General features: G+C 42.1%; 1 pseudogene; it reads right to left on the reverse strand.

Moving 5' to 3' along the window:
- Positions 1–2585: 2585 nt before the first annotated feature.
- LOC104848986 lies at positions 2586–8214 on the reverse strand (annotated as a pseudogene).
- Positions 8215–8734: the final 520 nt, after the last annotated feature.

An 8734-nucleotide genomic window follows, 5' to 3' on the forward strand; every position in this document is an offset into this window, starting at 1 on the left:
ACCTGCTGGCTACAGGTCCCCTTGCTCCTCGCCTAGACCCTTGCGGCTTCCAGCCGACGCTGCTTCTGCTCCTCCACCCTCCACACTGCAGCAAGAAAGCTCTGAGATGCACAGCCTCTGAGCTTACTAACTCAGATGAGGTGCCTGGACTTCCTCAGTGACACGAGTTGCTTCCCTGGTTGATAATTTGTTTATCGTTAAAAGTTCAGCTGATGCGTTTGTCATGCCAAGTAGAAAGAAAGCCGTGCCTTCCTTCATCTGTGAATCAGATTGTTTGCCTTAACATCTGTCCAAATGTTCAGAGAGATGAGAGAGGGCAGGGCAGGGCAGGGAAGGGGGGAGAGGGGGAGGAGGGGGAGAGAGAAGAGAGAGGGAGGGAGGGAGGGAGGGAGGGAGAGAGAACACTATACACTGTCTGAATAGCCACAGCATGCTTACTGTTTTCCCACCTCTCATGCTGGAACATTGGTCCTGCAGTCTCCCAGGAGAATGCTGGTGCGCTCTCTGGGAGTTTGGAATGACCTTCAGGCTGGCGGACGTCCTTGAGTAGCTTTCATTTGCTTGTGTATGGTTAGTCTCTCCTGTCACTGTCTCCAGCACTTGGCCCATTTCTCCTGCCTCTCCTCCATTATCTGATTTCGCCCCAACTAGCAAGTACTTAAGAAAAATGGGGAAAATTGACTAAACATTTGGCTTTGTGTTTCCTTAATGGAGAACATTTGATGTTCCTAAATTGATTTTTTGTCACACCAGAGGCCCTGGGCAGTAGAGCCAATGATAAAATGTGGGTCTAAATTTCTCACCAGCTGGGTCTAAGTTTTGATGCAATGGGAGATGTTTTAGAACTTAGGACAAACTCTTAAAAAAAAATTAAAATCTATGGTAAATTAAGGCAGAGACTCAAGTCCAGACTGCATGAGCATATAAGATGTAAATTTGTCATCTTGTTTCAACTAAGGGTCATACATTGAAACACACAAATTTAGGATTAAGAATTGCTTAGGGATATGGGAAAATCATATCGAGTGGGAAGGGATAATCCTACACAACAAGCTCTCCTTCCTTTCCCTCCCTGGCCTCATCAGCTCTTTCTCTTCTGAAACCAAAGGGCAGGACTCAGTCTAGCCAGCTTGCCAAGGCTCCCCGGAGTGGTGGCTGAGAAACTCCCGAGCCATGTAGATCCACCTGGCACACTGGGTGTCGGCTGACACTGTTCTCTGGGACTCGGTGGAGTTCTGAGCTCTGACCACGTGGAAGCCTACCAGGCTTTACTTTGCTTTACAACTCTTTTTTCTCTTGCCTCCTTTCCTTTCTTTCTGCCTAGCTTTCAGCCCTTGTTCAAGTTGGAGCACTGGATATAACTTTGTGATAGGTGCTTATTAATCTTGCTTGTCAGTCTGACAGGACTAGGAGACCCCTGGAAAAGCATCATGGTCCCCAACTATTAGTTAAATGGGATCTGGCTGGAGGAGGTGGATTGCCAGGGCATGACATTGAGGGCGTATCTGGTCTCTGGTCCCCCTCTCTGAGTCTCTTCCTCTCTTTTCTGCTTCTTAGGTGTCATAAATTGAATGGCTTTCTTCCTCCATGCCCTCCTGCTTTGATTACCGCCATAGAGACTGAAACCATGAGAAAAAATTAACGTAGGCTCCTTTCCATTTGGTGTCAGGTAGTTAGTCCCAGCAATTGGACAGCTGACCCATGTGGAAAATTGGTAGCAGAGAAGCGGGGGGTCATTGCTATGGCAATACTTGAATGTGTGGTTCAGAAGCCTTTGGAAATGTTTTGCAGGAAAATTTTGAAAAAGCTTGGGGGAACTGGGGAGAGAAAACCTAAAATGCTTTGAGCAGACTCTGGTGGATGATTCTGGCCAGAGCTCAGAAGGTCAGAACGTTAACAGGAATGAGGAGACTTACTGGCTTGGGTGTAAAGTTTCATATTGGAACAAGAACTTTTGGGGGGGAACTGGAATAGAGGCCACACACGTTACATTCTGGCAAAAAGTCTACATTTGGTCTATGTTCTTTTTAATTTCAAAAAGTAGCTTTATTAATGCACTTTAGGATAAGTTCCATTCTTACTCTTATCTTCTTTAAGAATTCTGCTGATAATAAATAATCACAGCAAACTTCACTAGACAACTGTCAGGGGAGTGGTTCACCTATGTCATACTACAAATGACTTTACAAACAATACTGAGCAGAAGTATTTCCTTCTAAAAATTTAAGACAGACCTGTTTAGCACTGTGTGTTACTAATGTAGTACAAGTTCTGATATATATTTATATATTACTGTATCAAAAACCATTTAGCACATGTCAGAGCTCATTTGAAGCTTTGGTTTTGAGTCATCCATTTGTTTGTTTGTTTTTTTTTTTTTTTGGTACCGGGGATTGAACTCGGGTCTTTGTGCTTGCAAGGCAGGCCACCAAACCGCTGAGCTGAATCCCCAGCCCTGACTCATCCATTTGGATGATGAGTATTGCTGGGGTTTCAGGGTTAGGGTCGAAGATGTAGAAGCCCTTCTTCAGGGCAACGTCAGACTGTTCACCTTGGTTCATTTATGTTTTCCTTTCAAGAGTTTCCTAATTCACTTTTAGATCTTCATTTGTGTTTATTTGACTCATTTTCTTTAGTACTCGTCCTCAGGTAGCCCTGGCTGATATCCATACAAATGACCATGTGTATGAAGATGATAATTGAGGTAATGTAGATCATACATGGTTGTAGAATCAACATAGTGAAAAGAAATTGCAAGACCAGGACAGCCATCAGGACCCTCTACAGGAGGATAATAGTTATAATTGCAGCACCAAAAGGTTCTGGTACAAAGAGATGCAAACTTTCTTTTCCAGTAGTTCTCTGGAACCTGCAGCTTCTACATTCACAACTCCCATGCATTTTCCCAGTGGTAGGTCTTCAGTGGAAGAACTGTGTGTGCATTTTTCTGTTTTAAAAGCATCAACAAATCTCTTCAAGGCTTCTTTGCTTAGTACACATCCTGCTCCTCCACTCACGTAACCCTGCTTTACACAGGGCTTCAATCTTCTCCTCCCCAAAGTAAATGGGTTCTTCAGGGTGAATTTGGGAGGAAGCCATCTCAGATTGTCTAGAATGAGGTGTATCATCACCTGTTTTCATAAACCAACCCGCATCTTGTAAATAATGGTCATGAACATACTGAAAAGCTTGGTTTTCCAGTAGAGTTGGTCTCTACTTTCTTTGGTTTTTAATCCCGCAGCAGGGAAGTCTTTGTTTTCTTCTGAACTCACAGGCAGCGTTTTATTACAATGCTGGGTCCACGAAGCTTTGACCTGTTTGGCCTTTTTCCTCTAAATTTGGAGGGCCTCTCATAACCCAGCAAAGGATTTTAACGTTCTCATAAAGGTTTTCAGCGATGTCTGTGTTCTCATCTTTTTATTGACTGAAATCTACATTCTAGTCCTACATTGAAGTTCATTTGTCCTTCTAGATGATTATTTCCATTATCATCTGAATGTCTTGCATGATAATCATTATGAAGATCGTTATGAATATTAAGCTGGGTGTTACCTTGTTCTCACAACACAATACTAAGCTGAGCACAACAACAAAAAAATCCTATTGATGAGTCACGGAAGGTTAAAAAATTCAGCCAAGAGAGACCATTTCCCAAAAAGTGTATTTCTGATATCAGCTTTGGCTCCTTCTCACCCCTCCTGGGGGGTGGGGGGTGTAGGACCAGCAACCTTCACTCTTCTGGGAAGCTGTAGAAGTAGCTTGTGGCCTCTATGGTCCATGTTCTAACTCTTTATATGAGACTAAGTTTAAAGGCAGTGCATTAATTGATTTGGCAGAAGAAATTTCACCACAGCCCAATGTTCACATTGTGGAATAGATACTCCTAGTGCCAGCTTTATTGTGAGAATCAAGAGCAAAAAGATTTTGAAAACTTGGATTTGGGCCAGAAAAGAAGTGCTTGTAAATAGGGGGTCAAGGAAGGTGTGCTAAAGACTTTAGGAAAACAAGTACTTTGTATAGGGACAAGAAGAAAGAGGAATCGGCAAGACCCAACCTACTGAAAACAAAAAGTGTAAATGTTTCACTTGAGAAGAGCCCCAAAGCTCCCTGCTCAAGAAGGGCTACCCAGGCAATTGGTTCCCTGGAATTCATTTCGCTATGCTCAACCGTCCCAAGTATTCACAGGCTGCTGCAAGGCTGGACTGGAGTGGCAGCACCTGCTTGAGCTGGAGGTGGACCTTGGCATCTTCTGCATGATGCTGGTTTTATAGGCATGCAGAAGGCAAGAGTTGCAGGGTCATGGAGGCTTCCACCCAAATGTCTGAGAAAGGTCTGGAAGGCCAAGCAAAGATTTGTGACGGGGATTCCAGAAAGTGGTAGATTCCAAGAACTGAGAATATCTGCCAAGGACAGCCATAGACAACAAATGGAGCCAATCCAAAAGGGAGGACATGTAGGCTGCAACCATCAAGGCCATAGGGTAGGGTGCCTAGGTCCTCTGCAGGCCGCATCTCACCACCATATGCCTTGGATATGGGACATGGACCTGCGGGGCTTACTGTTTGCCCTGCTGGGTTTCAGTTTTGCTTTGGTCCTAGACTTCTATTCCCCCCATTCCTGCATTTGCTTATTTGAATGTTTATCCAGTGTTTCTGTATCTTGAGAATGTGTAACATGCTTTTTAAATCTATGGGGATTTATAGATGAGAGTTTGCCTTAAGTCTCAGAGGAGATTTAAATTTGGAATTTTGAGCAGTGCAGGAACTGTTGAGACTTTAGGGAGAACAACATGTTTTCAGTTGTAGGTGGGATTTACAAGGTAGGTAAACCTTTGACAAATAAATTAATTTAAACTTGTTTATAAGATAGAGTAAAGATGCCTTCAGAACTGTTACCATAAATTTGCCTGACTTGCTATCTAATCAGCCCAGTATCATAGGTGTTTGAGATGCAGTGTCTGTTACTTTCTATCGCTTAAGTACAACATTTTTTAGATGATTTTTTTCCCCTTTGACAAAAGAAATAATAGAACATTGACTTATGTTTGTTTGGTGTCTTATTTATTGTGGGTAACTTAGAAGTAACTGTTGAAAGTAAATTGGATGGGTATAATTGAGATAGTTATAAACTAAAATATCTAATTTTTTGTAATTATAGCACTAGAAACATTTGTTGAGCATAAATTTGAGTGCTCTTAACCTATAAAAGACCATGTTTTGGGCTATTAAATGTGTTTTATATGTGTGTACCACTCGGTGACATACTATCAGGGGATAGCTGATCCTCAAATTTGAGAGTAGTTATTCTGGAGGGACAGTTAGTATCTAGAAATTAAGACTTTTTTCATTGTAAAATTTCATGTATTATGTAGGTCAAAAGCATTGATAAATTTTAGGATATTTAGGGTCATATTTGTTCATCATTTTGAGATATTCTAAGGTCAATAATTTTTATAAGAGCAACTCCAATATTTAACAGTCAACTTTGGGGAAACATCTTTTGTTTTCTTGTAAAACCTATTCCACATAGCTATGACTTATCTGGTCTGTCACTAAATGTGTATTTGTGTGGGCTAATGCTAATAGTTTTAACAGAAGCCAAAATGGCTTGTTTGCTTCTCTATAACAATGAATTGCTACTGTTTTCCTACCTAGTCCTTGCTTGAATTAGGTACTTATAACATAGCTTTTTAAGTAAATCATTTTGTGGATTAAAAATAGTGGAGTAAAGTAGCAAAATACAGCCTCTCCTTGACCTGGAATCGAGACACTTGGAAAATGACAACTTAACAAAGAGCTCCAGGAATGAAGAGCCAGCTGACAGAGAAACTAGAAACTACACAGACACTGGAGACAATGTAGAGAAAAGTATGATGCAATTCTGGAATGCTAACCTCAGCTCCTGCAGAGGGGCACCTTTCTCTGAACACAAATGGATCAGCTGCGCTAGCCCCAAGAAAGCATTATGGTATTGCAAGCTACAAATATAGTGTGAGGTTTTACTTTGAAAATGGCTTTTTGCATGGCAGGTTGGAGTTGGAGAAGAAATTCACAGCAGCATCCACCCTACGTAGGAGAGACATAATCAGAAGCCGTTCTTAAGTCATGGAACAGCTTCACTTCAGGGCCTCTGGGGTCACAGTGCCACAGTGACTGTGTGGGAGACAGCCACAAGAGACAATCACGAAGGAAGAGGGCTGGTGGCAGATCTCACGAGAAGTTAACGCATGCTGGAATTGTGGATGGCGCAGTGGTCCCACACTATGTGGTAAGAAGCAAGATGGGTCATGTGGCTTTCTGAGGGAGCTGGATTGGGCCCGAAGGTGCTGACATTGAATCTAGCAAAGTGTTTAGCCCATCTTGCTGCCTAATTTCTGCACAGAGTTCAGTGGTCTGTCTGCTTTTCCCATCTGCCACTGTGCTCGATTGCCACATCCAGGGTGAGTGGACAGAGGGGACAGAGGGAGGCACCTCATGTGCCCACAGACCATAGAGCTAGCCTGAGACAGCATCAGCTTGGGGTACACAGAAGGGCACAAACACTAAGAGCTGCTGAAGTGAATACAGTCCTGAGGCAGACAACCTGCCGTTGACTGGCCACCTGTCTGCCTGTTTCGTGGGTTTTGTTCTACCTTGTCTGTAAAGTGGAGTGCTTCTGTGTGCTCCAGTGGAGCGGACTAGTTGCTCTCCTAATTTGGCCAATTGTGAATAAACTCCCTTTTCCATTCTTATGGGGTTTTCTTATACTTTTAATGGTGAGTTCCAGATAGTCATGGCCCAGATTCAGACCTTGGACTCAGCACCTTCTCCCCCCACTCCCCACCAGAGCATGGTCGATAAAATCATTGGCCATTGGTGATCAACTTGATCTCCAGTCTCCCTTCCCTAGAGGTGGAGCTGTAAGTTCCACCCCTAACCACATGATTGGTTCCCCTGGCAACCGTCCCCTTATCCTGTGGTTATCTAGGGACCTTCCTAAAAACCACCTCATTAATATAAATTCAGGTATGGTTTAAAGGGTTTTGTTATGAATAACAAAAAGACTGTCTTTTACCTTTTCACTCTGGAGCTGTTCTGGAGCTTAATAGGAACTGAGGACAAAAGGCCAAAAATTTTAACAAAAGATACTCTTACTGCTTTAGCCACTGAGGAAATGACAAGGGTTACAGAAGCTGTAAGCCAGGCACTGGGAACAAAAACCAAAGTATATGTGTTACATAGCATAATATCACAAATAGCATCTATGTTTTTCTTTTGAGAATGTTTCTGTTAGTTTGAACTCAGGTCTGTTGCTGTGATGTTAATGGCCCTTTGCTTATAATAGATCTAAAAGAAGAGTTTCAGACTATGCAAAGCCCATCGCCAAAAGCTTTTGGGTGGACTTTGGAGCAAAATGAAGAAAAATGACACGTTAATTCACATCCATTTTCCAAGGTACAGAACCATTTTGCTTAAAAACGGCATTCATAACAGGGCGATTATGATTTATATTAATGAACCCACAAATAATATGTGTTATTGCCAATTACTTTAAAATATAATATAAACTCTCTGGATTCATAAATAATATTCTTTCCCTGTTCAAGAAAAGCCATGCTGAGCAATGTGTTATTCATGACTTAATTATTCTATAGAGGCTTCATTCATATGCATGTAGATATATCTGGCAACCTTGCATTCTAATGAAGACGCCGAAAGGCAGCAGGCTATAATTTCTAACAGAGAATTATGTCAAGAGTGAACAATAGGAGCTCCTGAAGAGGACTAGGAAATAGCTCAGCCCAGAAAGAAAATTAAAAACCCATTTAAATATTTTAATTATAATCTTCATTAGGGAATTTTGAAATGCTTTTGTACATGCAGAGCTTCTACAGTTTAGGAGCTACTTTTTGTTTTCTTTGTAGAGGAAAGATGAATGTTTTCAAGATTCCGTGGGATGAGCTAAAACCCCTCCTAGGGGAGCCCAGGTTTCCTCTGCTCCAGTCCCCTGCACCTCTTCCGCCTGACTGCTATTTTTGAAGTGGTAATGGTGTCACCAGGAAGCTAGGTCCCCACACAGTGAGGAACCTGACACTCGCTTCTTTAGTCTGGGCCCCTTGGTGTTTTTGATGAAACAATTCAGTCAAGGCACATAGGCTGTGGAGTAGCATAGGTAGAATTTATTATAAGATAAATGCATAGTTTTACCTTCAAATAAGAAGGTGGGCAGTGCCATGAAGGCATCTGAGTTTGGATATGTTTGTATGCACCCAAGGGTTACTCTTGGGTCCAGGGAATGGATAGTTATAAGGCCTATCATCATTTTATTTAGAAGTTACTTTGGAATTGCAAAACGTCTTCTTACTCTTTTTTAGATGGTCAGTGCTTCCTTGGGGACTTTAATCGCGTAAGAAACTTACAATAGGTAAATTCTTGATTAAAATCCATTCTAGCCAAAAGCAGGAGGATCTTTAAAAACATTTCTTTTCCTGGTTCCACTGGGCTGTAGGCTGTGACAGACATGAACGCAGTGTGTCTTATGTCAGAGCTAGGCAGACAGACATCTGAAGGAACGTGCACAATATGTAGTCTTAAAATGCCATCGTGCTCTGTGGGATCTCTTTGGGTCTGAGACCTAACAAAGGCTTATAAATGTATTAGATGTTGATATCATTGTTTCTTTACTCATCTGGCAGTGTATGCTGTTATGGACCCTCCCCCTGGCCTGCTGATATCTGACTACCTGCCTAACAGTT

The sequence above is a fragment of the Fukomys damarensis genome, unplaced genomic scaffold (assembly GCF_012274545.1).
Source record: "Fukomys damarensis isolate Sample0158 unplaced genomic scaffold, DMR_v1.0_HiC HiC_scaffold_33, whole genome shotgun sequence".
Lineage (NCBI taxonomy): Eukaryota > Metazoa > Chordata > Mammalia > Rodentia > Bathyergidae > Fukomys > Fukomys damarensis.